Genomic DNA, 16,140 nt, shown 5'->3' on the forward strand with positions numbered 1-16,140 from the left:
TGTTTGCGACGGATTAGCAATGAGTATTATCTGTCACTATTTACTATTGGCATCCAATTTAGCGATAGATTATGGACGAATATTTATCCGTCGTAAAAGTGAATCGGTCAATGTTTTTGTGATGGATTTTAATTCATCGCTAATTCCGTCATTATAATAGTGACGGAATTAGCGACGAATTTTATTTCGTCACCAAACCAAATCTCTGCATATTAACGATGGCCTTGCGATGAATCATGGCATTTGCTAATTCATCGAAAATTAGCGACGGAACTTGCAACAGATAATTTTTGTCGCTAACTAGCGACTAAAATTTTGCGATGAAAGATATTTGTCGCTAAGCCGACGCTAATCCGTCGCTAAACTATTTAGCGACGGATTGAGGTCGTCGCTAATCCACAGATTTCTTGTAGTGCTTCTTGTAACTAAAGCATGTCAAAACTTCTCATATATAGTACGAAGTTCGCATAACCAAATCTACGAACCCCCTGTAATTGAAACTTGACAAAACTTTACAAACTAAATTCATATATATAGTATGAACCTCGCATAATCAAATATGCAAACTTCTTGTAACTAAAACTTATCGAAACTTCTCTTATATAGTATGAAGTTCGCATAACCAAACCTATGAACCTCCTCTGATTGAAACATGTTGAAACTTCATAAACTAAATTCGCATATATAGTACAAAGCTCGCATAACCAAATCTATAAACTTTTTGAAACTTCATAAATATTTTACTAAATTCTCATATATTGCACAAAGTTTGCATAACTGAATCTGCAAACTTCCTATAACTAAAACATATCGTCTCTTTGCAAATATTTTACTAAATTTACATATATATAACGAAGTTCATAAAAGTGAATCTGGGAACTTTATGTAACAAAAATTTGTTGTAACTTAGCAAACTAACTTCACATATACAAACAAAGTTCACATAACTAACTCTACGGACTTCAACATTTCAAAACTTTACAAATATTTCACTAAATTTGCATGTGAATCTCCTTTGTAATTGATTTTCAAAGAGATCTGCAAATATGAGGCGATATGCACAAATATGAGGAGATCTTCAAAGAGATTGTTTGCACTGCTTTTGCCACTAGCGGATTGTGTTCCTGTAGCGATATCAATAGCCCTATTTTTCTTGTTGGTTGCGCTATTGTGGTTTCCTATAGTGTAGCAGTGTTCGATCCCGTTGGCTACGCTATTGTGGTTCATGTTGGATTTTTCGCTTCGGCTACCTTTGTCAACTCAAATTCTCTAATTTTTTTGTAGTAAGTGATCATTTGTTTTCTGTTGTCCTTGATATTAAACTGACAAAAGGGTTTATTTTTATTATAAAAACAACTATCAGCCTTCTGATGCTCATCATAAACAAGAATATTTAAACATATACTTGGGTAAAATTCTTTCATGCTCCCTACCTCAATGTCAACTTTACAAAAGGATAACTTGTCAACTTCAAACCAAATGTAAGGCAATGATTCATCGTCCAAGCATGTAATTACCCCCTCTTCATGCCCGACACTGTGAGCAATTGTTGTGACCAATCAACATATACAAGTTAGTTTTTTTTATTTTTAGTAGTAATACAACAAAAATAAAAAGTTGCATTTTAATATGAACCACACTCACACGATAATATGAACCAGACTCACAACACACCAGATAAACTCACAAAAACACACAGCCGATTTAACATGGTTCGGTAATCACCTACATCCACGATAACCTCTCTATTCAGAAACTTGAATCTAGGCTCTCCTCTTATTGCCTTTATATATATTACATTGAGAGTCCAAAACAACAAGATTAGCCTTAAAATTAGGAACATTAATCTTGGCTAGAGACCTATCCTCTCTATCACAATCTTTTGGATTAGGTAAGTTCAGTTGGACACTACTAAAAGACGGTTTATGGGTTCTTATCAAAACCGACTTATCATAATCTTCATTTGAGGCATTAGACGTCTTTCTTTTTAGCTGGACTTTAACTTAAGAGTCCAATGGAGAAACTGCTGGGGTGACTGATCCATCTAGAACATTATAAGGTTTAGATACTTGATGAGAAGAAGAAACAAAAGGCAAGTTATGACTCTTGTCGATTTGACATGCCTCACCAACTTTATGTTCAAATCGTTTTTGAAAACGATAAATGAAACCGATGAAGCACATGTTGAACAATTTTAGAAAAAAGATGACCAAGGCGTTGATGCCATTGATCAAACATAGTGCATTCACCCACCATTACTTCTTTATTCCATCATGCTTGAAGAGAAATACGATAAAGGCCTCTATCACTCTTTTCGCTGGCTAGAAGTCTCTCCAAAGCCTTGTCCTTGATATAACAATAATCAGGATGAAACTCAACAAATATGTTATTATCGCTAATCAATTTATTGACCGATATCAAATTCTTCGTGATATGAGGAGCATGCAATGTAAGACCCGCGAAATTCTGAGTGCTTTATTGATTTATTTGAGTTGAAATGTATGTTTGCGTGTACTTGTGAGGTGTAGCATGTGATTTGATGAGATTTGACTATGCATTGTATTTCTGCCTTGTGTTCGCGACCTAAAAAACGCGTAAATATATTATGCAAGTAAGAAGTGTCTAATTCCGGACGAATTAGAATCCAAGAATTTAAGGGTTATATTATATTATATTTTTATGGTTTGTCCCAGAATTTGGGACTTATACGACGTAAAAACCTCGTCAGTGCATGCGAATTACGAGTTTTGACCCAAGTTTGGACCCGAATCGTGATACGCTTAATTCTCGCAATTGGAAAAGAATTTCCTTATAAGGCTTCGTGCATTTTGTACTAATTGAAGTTTGGTACAGCACTAAATGGTTTATTGGAATTTATTTGATATTTTAAGGCATTAAATAAGTATTGTTTTGAAACTTATTAATTGGCAATTTTTGGATCTTGGATCTGGGTCACCTAGAGGACCCAAATCCTTTGTGCGCCCCTCTAAGAGGACGAGTTTAGACGTGGTTGATCAGCTGGTCCAGGTTTAACCAGCTGGATGACATACTTGTAAGATTTTGCATGGCTTTTGAAAAATAGGCCACGATTGGCCCTTTTTCTTTTGAAACTCATGATGAGCTTTGAAGCTCATCATGAAAAAGCATTTTTCAATAAAGGGGACCATGAGGTTGGCGCCCCATGGTGTTTTTGTATATAATCCAAAGTGATTCAAATGCAAAAATCTGATTGGGTGAGCCTGGGCGGCTCTTTCGTAAAACTTTCAAACATTAAAGGCATTTTGTAATGGCATTTTTGAAAGATTTCTAAAATGTTTTAAAAGCTCAACATGCATTGGGCATGGATACCTATGGGTGGGGCGTGGAGCACTCCAGCCCTCCATCTTATGAGGATTAATCTCAGCCATTCGTTCTTAAACCCCTACCTACTTAATCCTTGAAGAGAGAGAAGAGAGCCCTCCCTTGGGCGATTTTTCTTGTAGGAGCCTCTCTATCCTCCCTTGCTCTTCTCCCTTTCTTCTTCTCCAACGTGTGTGTGTGAGAGTGGGTTTGTGCAGCTCCAGCCGTGGACACCATTGCCTCCACCTTCCTCATCTCCTCCATTTTAAAGTCGCGAAGGTGAGACGTCTTACCCTATATGCCTATTGTGGATTCGTTTGAGCAACTCGAGTGTGCTCTTGCTTTTCGAAAGCTATTCTTCACATAGAACCATGAATGTGATTTTCGGTTAGTTGCTTGCATGCATCCCATTCGGGTGGTCATATTGAGCATATTAGCATGCTTATAATGCATATTCTCTTGGTTATTGCGACAAGAGATAGTGAGGTGCCCATTGAAATAGTTGGGTTCCCTCTCATTGAAATGTGTTTTGAGTTTTGCCATTTGATATCGTTGGGTTCCTTCTAATCAAAAATGTTTTGGGTTGCACCATTGAAATCGTTTTGGGTTTTCTTGTTTTTATAGTTTTCATTACATGCAATTAATGGAGCAAAATAGAGGTAAGACGCCATGACTTTAGATTTTTATTCATGCTTTTTGTAATTCTCGTAGTACGTTTCATGCTCCCATTTCAGTCTATGGGTTTAGCATGTATGTTGCATTTATTGTGTCGGCTTCGGTTGCACAATGGTTAGAAGCCATGTTGCGCATTTTAGTTAAGGATGTGTGCCTTCGTTTTCTTTATGTTGCTTGGCATGGCCTTAGCTGAGCCCACCAGTTTGAGCCAAAGTAGGTTAGGCTTGTCCCAGGCCTGACATGGTCTGGACCATACATGGTCCAGACCTGTCAAAGGTCTGCTCCATCTTGGATCGTTTTGGCGACAGCCCTCACGCGCCTCCAGACTTGGGCATACATCCCCCGCTGCAGCTGCAGTGATTTCGGTTGCACCCCTTCTCTTTTGTGAATGCTGGCTGAAGCCAGCGGGGTCTGAACTCACGGTCCAGACCGTGCTCAAGTTTGAGCATACCCGGGACAGCACAGTGCTATCCTTATTCGGTTCGATTTTCTGCACCTTGTGGCAGCATGTCATACTGTAATTACCCTTTTGCCGATTCCGCAGTGCTGCCCCAACCGGGCCTTCAATAGGTGTGTTTGGTGCCCCAAGGCACCAATGCGACAGCTATGATGGTAGGGTAGGTTTTGGTCAACACCAGCCGCAGCTGGATTTCCTTCCTTTCGCCACACCTCTAGCATTGTTAGTGAGGTTTCGGGCTGCAGCCCATGCGGCTGCAGGTGTGTTCGCAGTACGGGGTCCAATACCCCAACCACGTAAGGAATTTGACTCATCGTTTCGCAAATGGATTGTGCTCGTCAACTGAAGTGAACTTTAGGTGTAAATTTCCATTCTTATAATCGTGCTTGCCATGCCTAGGGACGCACTATGGATATTGCAGTAGTGCGAGACATATGTAATTAGTCTATGGATATTGCAGTAGTGCGAGACATATGTAATTAGTCTATGGATATTGCAGTAGTGCGAGACATATGTAATTAGTCTATGGATATTGCAGTAGTGCATGACTTACGCGACCTTGGACTCTTTGGTGAGTTGTGAGCGAGTTGAGTTCGCTTATGGTTGCAATGTGCGGGTTTGTGAACCTTGGCACTGCTTGTGAGTTAAGCCTTTCATGCCAAATGCTTCTAACTGTCCCATCATAGCATCATAGCATACGATCATCATAGGATAGTTCATTCACCTATGATACGATGCTCAAAATTGTTCATTTGTACTTTATGTTCTATGATGCATAATAGTCACTCATGCTTTGACTACTTGCATTGATATATGCTAGTTACAATCTTTCATATCGATACACTTGTACTTTATGTTCTGTGATGCATACCTTGTTACAAATGTTGATCCATTGCTAAAACATGATCCCTGATGCATACCACGTTATTGATAGTAGTTGTCGATATTGCCCCATGTGTAGTTATCATTGCCTTATTCCTGTTGTGCTATCTTTGCTCATCCATGGTGGATAATCATGCTATGTCTTGTATGAATAGCTTGCCCTCAATTCCACACTTTGGTATTGTGGTTTGGTTTGTCTCACCAACTCGAAAGAGTACTGACCCCATTTTATGGGGATGCAGGTTTTTTAGGTGTGCGATGGAGCTTGATGTGGTGCAGCGGACTTCGAACCCACACTTCTGAACCTCGTCTGTTGGATCCGGGCAGTGTTTTGTATAAGGGATTGGATGTACAGTTTTGTAAAGATGTACTTAATAAAGTTGTTTCATTTAATGTTGATTCATACCTGTGGTGACCGACCAGGGTTTTTCTGCTTGTTGATCATCCCTTCTCGGTCCTTCTGCACTTGCGTACTCGTTTTCAAAAAAAAAAGGGGTAAAAAATGTATTCTACTCAAAAGGCGGGAAATCTGGGTATGGGTCGCTATAGAATTGGTATCAGAGCAGTGTTTAAAAGGAGTTAAGAAGTGTGGTTCAAGTCTCTGCATGCATCAGCCATCGCACTGTGAGTATTTCAAATTCAGTTTTGTTGATCCCTGACTTGTCCTGCTTGATTTGATGATCTTGTGTACTTTTCGGGAGTCTTCTGAGGTGAGACCCCACTTTGTGCTTAGGCCTCGTATGTTTGGGTTTGAGACATCAAATGTCAGAACCTAAGGGTTTATTTGTGCTTGTGGATCTAGTTCCCAAGCTGTTTCGAGTCGACTCTGGTGAGACTCGGAGTTTTTGACTTGGACTTAGGGGATTACTTGCGTAGTTCGCCCTTCTCGTTCCACGTGAAGATAGTGAGAACGGTTGATATATCGTCGCGATTATCGAGCTTTTAGCCTTCTCGTGTTGAAGACGAGATGACTTCGATAAGAATTGTCAGGTGAGACTCAGGGTGGATGTTTTTTCTCTTTTCCAACCTCGTTGGAATTGTTCGTAACTCTGTCTTTGACGAAGAGTAATTCATGTAAACCTTTTTTTTGACGGAAAGATGGAAGCCTTGTTTATGCTAGTGAGCCTTCGTTATCCCGTAGGCGGATACTTGACACCGTCATTATCCCTCAGTCGTTCTTGGTGATGAGAACGTATCTGTTGTTTCGTGCCTTGCTTGTTGCGGGTGTTGCCGGTGAGGGCACCTCACTCTTGAGAGGGTCGTATTCTGGGGATAGTTAACACCGATTTTTCCTGGTGTTGTCGCTCGTGAGGGAGCATTGCGGGAATTTTTGTTTTCCCCACCACTGTCTGGAGGACGGTGGCGAGTTGGCTCAGGTAGTGATTCCTGGTAGTGCCGACTGTACCGCTGAAGTGGTGATTCTTCAGTGATGCCGTTAGCGTGGTGATTCGCTAATGATGCTATTAGAGTGGTGATTCTCTAATGAAGGTCATTGAAGTGGTGATTCTTCAGTGATGCCGTTAGTGTGGTGATTCGCTAATGATGTCATTAGGATGGTGATTTCCTAATGACGCTACTGAAGTGGTGATTCTTCAGTGATGCCGTTAGCGTGGTGATTCGCTAATGATGTCATTAGAGTGGTGATTCTTAAGTGATGCCGTTAGCGTGGTGATTCGCTAACAATGCCGTTAGGGTGGTGATTCGCTAATGATGCCATTAGGATGGTGATTTCCTAATGATGCTACTGAAGTGGTGATTCTTCAGTGATGCCGTTAGCGTGGTGATTCGCTAATGATGTCATTAAGTGGTGATTCTCTATTGGTCGTTGAAGTGGTGGTTCTTCAGTGATGCCGTTAGCGTGGTGATTCGCTAACGATGCCGTTAGCATGGTGATTCGCTAATGATGCCATTAGGATGGTGATTTCCTAATAACGCTACTAAAGTGGTGATTCTTCAGTGATGCCGTTAGCGTGGTGATTCACTAATGATGTCATTAGAGTGGTGATTCTCTAATGAAGGTCATTGAAGTGGTGGTTCTTCAGTGATGCCGTTAGCATGGTGATTCGCTAACGATGTCGTTGCGTGGTGATTCGCTAATGATGCCATTAGGATGGTGATTTCCTAATGACGCTACTGAAGTGGTGATTCTTCAGTGATGTCATTAGCGTGGTGATTCGCTAATGATGTCATTAGAGTGGTGATTCTCTAATGAAGGTCATTGAAGTGGTGGTTCTTCAGTGATGCCGTTAGCGTGGTGATTCGCTAACGATGCCGTTAGCGTGGTGATTCGCTAATGATGCCATTAGAATGGCGATTTCCTAATGACGCTACTGAAGTGGTGATCCTCTAGTGATGTCGTTAGCATGGAGATTGGCTGACAATACCGTTATGATGGTAGTTTCCTAATGATGCCGCTAGGGTGTTGATTTCCTAACAATGGCTTAACAAGTTACGAGTAATGATGTTACTACTAATGATATCTGTGACGATGCTAGACAAGTGTAGATGACACTCGTATTTTGTCTGAATTTTTGCGTGCTTTATGCTTATGATAGTTGTTGACTGCTGCGATTGTTGTTTCGTGAGCTAGGTTTTTCAGACCTACCTTTTGACTCACCTTGCCTTCTGGTAATGATAGATGACTTGGAGGACTAGATGCAATGTTGTTATGGGCACTGTGAACAACCTTGCAGAAGTTGTGCATCAGCAAGCGGCTACAATGCATCAGATGGGCGAGAATCTTCAGCATGTAGCCCAGAGTGTGCAAAACAGTAGTGCGGTTACGTATAAGCGACTCATGGAGTTAGATCCTTCTGCTTTTGTGGGTAAGACAGACCCTGAAGCTGCTGAGTCATGGTTAGATGGAACGTATTTTTTGTGTTCTAGATGTCCCAGAAGAGAAGAAAGTAGATTTTGGCACCTATCGCTTGAAGGACCATGCTGAGAAGTGGTGGGACACTGTCTCTTCGGTCAGATTCAAGGACGCGACTGTTACGTGGAATGAATTCGTAGAAGTTTTTAACTCTGTTTATTTTCTGAAGCACTAGCGCAGTAGGAAGATGCAAGAATTTATGGACTTGCAGCAAGGAGCGATGACCTTGTCCGATTATACTACAAGGTTTCGTTGTTTGGAACGATATTGTTCAAATGTGTACGTGGCGGAGAGCGATCGAGCAATGAAGTTCGCTCGTGGTTTGAGGCCTACTTTGAGAACTAAGGTGTTCACTAATGGGCCTAAATCGCTCGAAGAAGCTATTGAGGTAGCTACTCTGATGAAGATCAACCCGAGCACCAGGCTCAAGTTTTCACGATTATAGCGGAGAAGAAACCTAGTGGGGTGGAGTCCTCGCCACCTACTAGAGGGCGGAAGCGTCAGAAAGTGCAGCAGAATGTCCAACGGAGACGACCTCAAAAATCGAATCGCCAGCGAAAGCCACCTCAACGATCGGAAGTTCAGCAGAAGTGTCGGCAATGCAACGTAGAGCATGCTTTTGGAGCTTGTCCTCGTTTCAATGGCAAGTGTTTCAAGTGTGGACAACCTGGGCATATTGCCAAGTTTTGTTTGGAGAAACCTCCGACAGACTTAGTTGTTGCCGAGTAGGCGCTGTCAGATGAGATCTGACCCTTTTATTGTTGCGTGTTGTTTCATGATTTCGCGGACAAAATCCCTTTTAAGGAGGGTAGAATGTAAGACCTGCGAAATTCTGAGTGCTTTATTGGATTATTTGAGTTGAAATGTATGTTTGTGTGTACTTGTGAGGTGTAGCACGTGATTTGATGAGATTTGACTATGCATTGTATTTCTGCCTTGTGTTCGCGACCTAAAAATCGCGTAAATATATTGTGCAAGTAAGAAGTGTCTAATTCCGGATGAATTAGCTTCCAAGAAATTAAGGGTTAAATTATATTATATTTTTATGGTTTGTCCACGAATTTGGGACTTATACGACGTAAAAAGCTCGTCAGTGCATGCGAATTACGAGTTTTGACCCAAGTTTGGATTTGAATCGTGATACGCTTAATTCTCGCAATTGGATAAGAATTTCCTTATAATGCTTCATGCATTTTGTACTAATTGAGGTTTGGTACAACACTAAATGGTTTATCGGAATTTATTTGATATTTTAAGGCATTAAATAAGTATTGTTTTGAAACTTATTAATTGGCAATTTTTGGATCTTGGATTTGGGTCACCTAGATGACCCAAATCCTTTGTGCACCCCTCTAAGAGGACGAGTTTAGACTTGGTTGACCAGCTGGTCCAGGTTTAACCAGCTGGATGGCATACTTGTAAGATTTTGCATGGCTTTTGAAAAATAGGCCACGATTGGCCCTTTTTCTTTTGAAACTCATGATGAGCTTTGAAGCTCATCATGAAAAAGCATTTTTCAATAAAGGGGACCATGAGGTTGGCGCCCCATGGTGTTTTTGTATATAATCCAAAGTGATTCAAATGCAAAAATCTGATTGGGTGAGCCTGGGTGGCTCTTTCGTAAAACTTTCAAACATTAAAGGCATTTTGCAATGGCATTTTTGAAAGATTTCTAAAATGTTTTAAAAGCTCAACATGCATTGGGCATGGATACCTATGGGTGGGGTGTGGAGCACTCCAGCCCTCCATCTTATGAGGATTAATCCCAGCCATTCGTTCTTAAACCCCTACCTACTTAATCCTTGAAGAGAGAGAAGAGAGCCCTCCCTTGGGCGATTTTTCTTGTAGGAGCCTCTCTCTCCTCCCTTGCTCTTCTCCATTTCTTCTTCTCCAACGTGTGTGTGTGAGAGTGGGGTTTGTGCAGCTCCAGCCGTGGACACCATTGCCTCCACCTTCCTCATCTCCTCCATTTTAAAGCCGCGAAGGTGAGACGCCTTACCCTCTATGCCTATTGTGGATTTGTTTGAGCAAGTCGAGTGTGCTCTTGCTTTTCGAAAGCTATTCTTCACATAGAACCATGAATGTGATTTTCGGTTAGTTGCTTGCATGCATCCCATTCGGGTGGTCTTATTGAGCATATTAGCATGCTTATAATGCATATTCTCTTGGTTATTGCGACAAGAGATAGTGAGGTGCCCATTGAAATAGTTGGGTTCTCTCTCATTGAAATGTGTTTTGAGTTTTGCCATTTGATATCGTTGGGTTCCTTCTAATAAAAAATGTTTTGGGTTGCACCATTGAAATCGTTTTGGGTTTTCTTGTTTTTATAGTTTTCATTACATGCAATTAATGGAGCAAAATAGAGGTAAGACGCCATGAGTTTAGATTTTTATTCATGCTTTTTGTAATTCTCGTAGTACGTTTCATGCTCCCATTTCAGTCTATGGGTTTAGCATGTATGTTGCATTTATTGTGTCGGCTTCGGTTGCACAATGGTTAGAAGCCATGTTGCGCATTTTAGTTAAGGATGTGTGCCTTCGTTTTCTTTATGTTGCTTGGCATGGCCTTAGCTGAGCCCACCAGTTTGAGCCGAAGTAGGTTAGGCTTGTCCCAGGCCTGACATGGTCTGGACCATACATGGTCCAGACCTGTCAAAGGTCTGCTCCATCTTGGATCGTTTTGGCGACAGCCCTCACGCGCCTCCACACTTGGGCATACATCCCCCGCTGCAGCTGCAGTGATTTCGGTTGCACCCCTTCTCTTTTGTGAATGCTGGCTGAAGCCAGCGGGGTCTGAACTCACGGTCCAGACCGTGCTCAAGTTCGAGCATACCCGGGACAGCACAGTGCTATCCTTATTCGGTTCGATTTTCTGCACCTTGTGGCAGCATGTCATACTGTAATTACCCTTTTGCCGATTCCGCAGTGCTGCCCCAACCGGGCCTGCAATAGGTGTGTTTGGTGCCCCAAGGCACCAATGCGACAGCTATGATGGTAGGGTAGGTTTTGGTCAACACCAGCCGCAGCTGGATTTCCTTCCTTTCGCCACACCTCTAGCATTGTTAGTGAGGTTTCGGGCTGCAGCCCATGCGGCTGCAGGTGTGTTCGCAGTACGGGGTCCAATACCCCAACCACGTAAGGAATTTGACTCATTGTTTCGCAAATGGATTGTGCTTGTCAACTGAAGTGAACTTTAGGTGTAAATTTCCATTCTTATAATCGTGCTTGCCATGCCTAGGGACGCACTATGGATATTGCAGTAGTGCGAGACATATGTAATTAGTCTATGGATATTGCAGTAGTGCGAGACATATGTAATTGGTCTATGGATATTGCAGTAGTGCGAGACATATGTAATTAGTCTATGGATATTGCAGTAGTGCATGACTTACGCGACCTTGGACTCTTTGGTGAGTTGTGAGCGAGATGAGTTTGCTTATGGTTGCAATGTGCGGGTTTGTGAACCTTGGCACTGCTTGTGAGTTAAGCCTTTCATGCCAAATGCTTCTAACTGTCCCATCATAGCATCATAGCATACGATCATCATAGGATAGTTCATTCGCCTACGATACGATGCTCAAAATTGTTCATTTGTACTTTATGTTCTGTGATGCATAATAGTCACTCATGCTTTGACTACTTGCATTGATGTATGCTAGTTACAATCTTTCATATCAATACACTTATACTTTATGTTCTGTGATGCATACCTTGTGACAAATGTTGATACATTGCTAAAACATGATCCCTGATGCATACCACGTTATTGATAGTAGTTGTCGATATTGCCCCATGTGTAGTTATCACTGCTTTATTCCTGTTGTGCTATCTTTGCTCATCCATGGTGGATAATCATGCTATGTCTTGTATGAATAGCTTGCCCTCAATTCCACATTTTGGTATTGTGGTTTGGTTTGTCTCACCAGCTCGAAAGAGTACTGACCCCGTTTTATGGGGATGCAGGTTTTCTTAGGTGTGCGATGGAGCTTGATGTGGTGCAGCGGACTTCGAACCCACACTTCTGAACCTCGTCTGTTGGATCCGGACAGTGTTTTTGTATAAGGGATTGGATGTACAGTTTTGTAAAGATGTATTTAATAAAGTTGTTTCATTTAATGTTGATTCATACCTGTGGTGACCGCCCAGGGTTTTTTCGCTTGTTGATCCTCCCTTCTCGGTCCTTCCGCACTTGCGTACTCGTTTTAAAAAAAAAAAGGGGTAAAAATGTATTTTACTCAAAGGGCGGGAAATCTGGGTATGGGTCGCTACATGCAACACATATTTGAGAAGAAAGGGAGCTTTAGGAAAATGAATCATACCAACATTATAAATTTGCAAACCTGAGCCATTGCTGACATTCAGAGTGTCATTGCCTTGATATTCAGAATGCAGAGACATATTGTTAAGATCATTGATGACGTCATGAGTCGGGTCAGAGTCAGGATACCAGGAATCATCACTGTACATTATAGGGTAGCATGATAGGCTTGCAAAGAGCTCGATTGATAGAGAAAGGCATATTGGAAACACTTCCTTGTTGTGTGACCCAGTTTGTTACACGCTTGACAAACTACTTTGTTTGATTTATTCACATTACTTTCATAGTTTTATTCAGTTCGAGTTTGATTAGAGTTTGAAGAATATCCTTTATTTCGTCCTCTATAACCGCCACGATTTTCATTATTACTCTTGCCTCTATAACCACCCTGCTAATTTGAATTTTGATTTTGATGGGTAATAAGATTGGTCGTAGGCATTGTCACATCAGGAACCAACTCATTTTCACTTAATTGTACTTCATGAATCAACAAAAGTCCATGAAGTTCATTAAGTGTGATAAGTTCGATATGAGTAGTAATGGTCGTACGAAATGAATTGAATTAAGAAGGTAGGCCACGAAGAATATGAGCCATTAAATCATCTTCAGAGACTCGCTTGGCGGCAGCGGCCAGTTGATGCGAATTTTTTTTTGCATCCTGTATGTATTCCTGAATACTTTGAGAGCCTTTCTTTAATTCAAATAGATGATTTTTTAACTGCATAATTTGGGCTCGAGGCTGGGCAGCATAAGTTAGTTTCAAAGAATTCCAGACCTTATAAGACATGGAGAGTCCCACAACATGAGTGTGGACCGATTCGGATAGCTATGATAGAATCCAAGTAAGTAAAAGTTGGTCTTGACGATGCCATAATATGAAATCTGGATTGATTTCATCTTAGTCTATTTTGAATTTTAATGGAAATGGCTTAGATCCATCAACGAGACCAATAAGGTCATACGATTTTAGGATGGAAAGAAATTATGATTTTCATAACAAATAATTATCGGCCATTAATTTGGTAATTTAAAAATGATGAAGCCCAGATTGAAAATTCGATTGAGGTAAAACCATATTGAGATTACTTGAAGCTTCTGACTGACTTTCGGGCTGTCGAGTATTTTTGGTGGATGACGGTGAGCATGCCATGGATGATAAAATGATTATGGCTTTGATACCATAATATGAACCACACTTACACGATAATACGAACCACACTCATGACACACCAGATAAACTCACAAAAACACACAACCAATTTAACATGGTTCGATAATCACCTACATCCATGATAACTTCTCTATTCAGAAACTTGAATAGAGGCTCTCCTCTTATTGCCTTTATATAGATTATATTGAGAATCCAAAACAACAAGATTAGTCTTAGAATTAGGAACACTAATCTTGGTTGGAGACCTATCATCTCTATCACAATCTTTTAGATTAGGTAAGTTCAGTTGGACGCTAGTAGAAGATGGTTTTTAGGTTCTTATATCAAAACCGTCTTATCATGATCTTCATTTGAGGCATTAGATGTCTTTCTCTTTAGCTGGACTTTAACTTGAGAGTCCAATAGAGAAACCGGTGTTGTGACCGATCCATCTAGAACATTATCTCTAACACGCTTAATCATAAAGAAATAAGGAGTATGGTAAATCATTTTTTGGCATATTTTCTCCCTTTCTCATGAGGCGATTATGTTTCAATTGAAGTCTTTTTATGAATCTTGCTAAATGTTATATATGTGGTATATGGATGTTATATTTAAATGAGTACACATATAAAAGAACAAACAAATGAATATGCAAACTTCACACTTACATCACTTGTCTTCTAAGTTTTTTCTTCAAAATCAATTATTTTTTTTCTCCCTACCAATCTCCTGCACATCATGTACCTAGGGCACAACAGTTGGCGCTGAAGATAGAGCTTTATAGGGTTGACGCCTGCCATGTCTTCCTTTCCCTTTTAGTGTTCTTATAATTATTATGAACTACCTAAGATATACATACAACATATAAGACATTAGAGCTATTCATTAACAAAGACTACATAAATACAAAGAAACAAAATTCACTAAACAAAAAACTAACGAATACATATGGCACAATAAACTAAGTTGCCTATAGGCTATACAAAGGGGACAACATACTATAGCCCTAGGTGTCTATCGGCAATGATCAACATCATTAAACTTTTTGTCGATAGCAATCGCTCGATCGCTAGACTCTTTTGATAGCCACTGAAATTATTTGCAATCGTCACGTCTTTCCTTATGTAGTTGTTCATACAACTGAGATACCTTTGCATCAAAGATTACCAATTGCTCTTCTGCAAAAGAGAACTCATTTGTCGAGAACCTAGTAAACCCTAAATATTAGCGTATAAACCTAAAAAATACTCACAAAACTCACACAACATATCAACGTTTGAGCTTTTGAAAAGCCATTTGTGTATCATTGTTGTGATGCAAATCACTAAAACTGGGGTGCCCAAGTGGTTTCACATCCTCTGTTGATGTATACCCTCAATTGTTCATGGAAGTTCTTTGTTATCTGCAGGTCCAATATCTATATTTCAATTTAGTTCAGACAACTGCATGTTCTCTACTTGTACAACATTACTACCGTATTATTATTTGGGACAGTTGCATGTTTGGTTCATCAACATCATTCATTGCTTAGGACAATTTGATGTTTGGCAACACACTAACCTCTATAGATTGTTCGACTTCCCTTTCAATTGCTTCTTGTTGCACTATGTAAACCTCTAAGTAAACATCGCTATTAAATAGCATTCTTTCTACATCATCGTCATCAAAAATATTTACTTAGCCTAATTCATCACCTATAAATAACGAATATGTATACCGAAGGTTGATTAACTCTTCACTCAATCCTGTTTTTCAAGACAACTTAGCTATTAATTCATTAAAGCTAATGTTTTTTCAGACCACTAAAGATCTCCAACTACTATCATAAGTGCATTTTAGCAAATACTGAAGTCATCTTGACTACTTACACTAACCACATGGATATACAACAAATATTGAGAATTGAATACATACAACAACCAGTCTGCAAAAACAAACTACCCATATTAACACCTTGTGCACAATCAACCCAAGCCCCATTATACATACACAGAAAAATTTAAAATCATTTAATAATGGACAAGCATCTTAAAAGAAGCAAAAATATTAATTTTTTGTGCGATAAAGCATCTTCAAAGTAAATACAGATCTTCAAAATAAACATATTATATTCTTTCAGAAAAAATGCCCTAAACTATATGTGTGAAGGAAATTTTGGGGTTCATAGGTTGAGGACTATAAAGAACTCACATTTTGATCAAACAAGAGAAGCTGATGAAAAGAATGTCGCAGCCTCGTCAAAATTACCGAAAAAAGTCATCAGAGATAAGAAAAACTCAAAAAATTGGAGACCACGAAAAACCCTAAATTTTGTTCTTAAAAAGAAGAAAAAATTTTGAGATGCTGGTACCGGGTCAAAAATAACCCTAAGCAAAAATAACCTTGATCTAGACCCGATACCAGCATATCGAACACAGAAAAAAGGTGCGCATTTAAAATTTTAAA

The sequence above is a fragment of the Nuphar pumila genome, chromosome 13 (genome assembly GCF_984573655.1).
Source record: "Nuphar pumila chromosome 13, dmNupPumi1.hap1.1, whole genome shotgun sequence".
Lineage (NCBI taxonomy): Eukaryota > Viridiplantae > Streptophyta > Magnoliopsida > Nymphaeales > Nymphaeaceae > Nuphar > Nuphar pumila.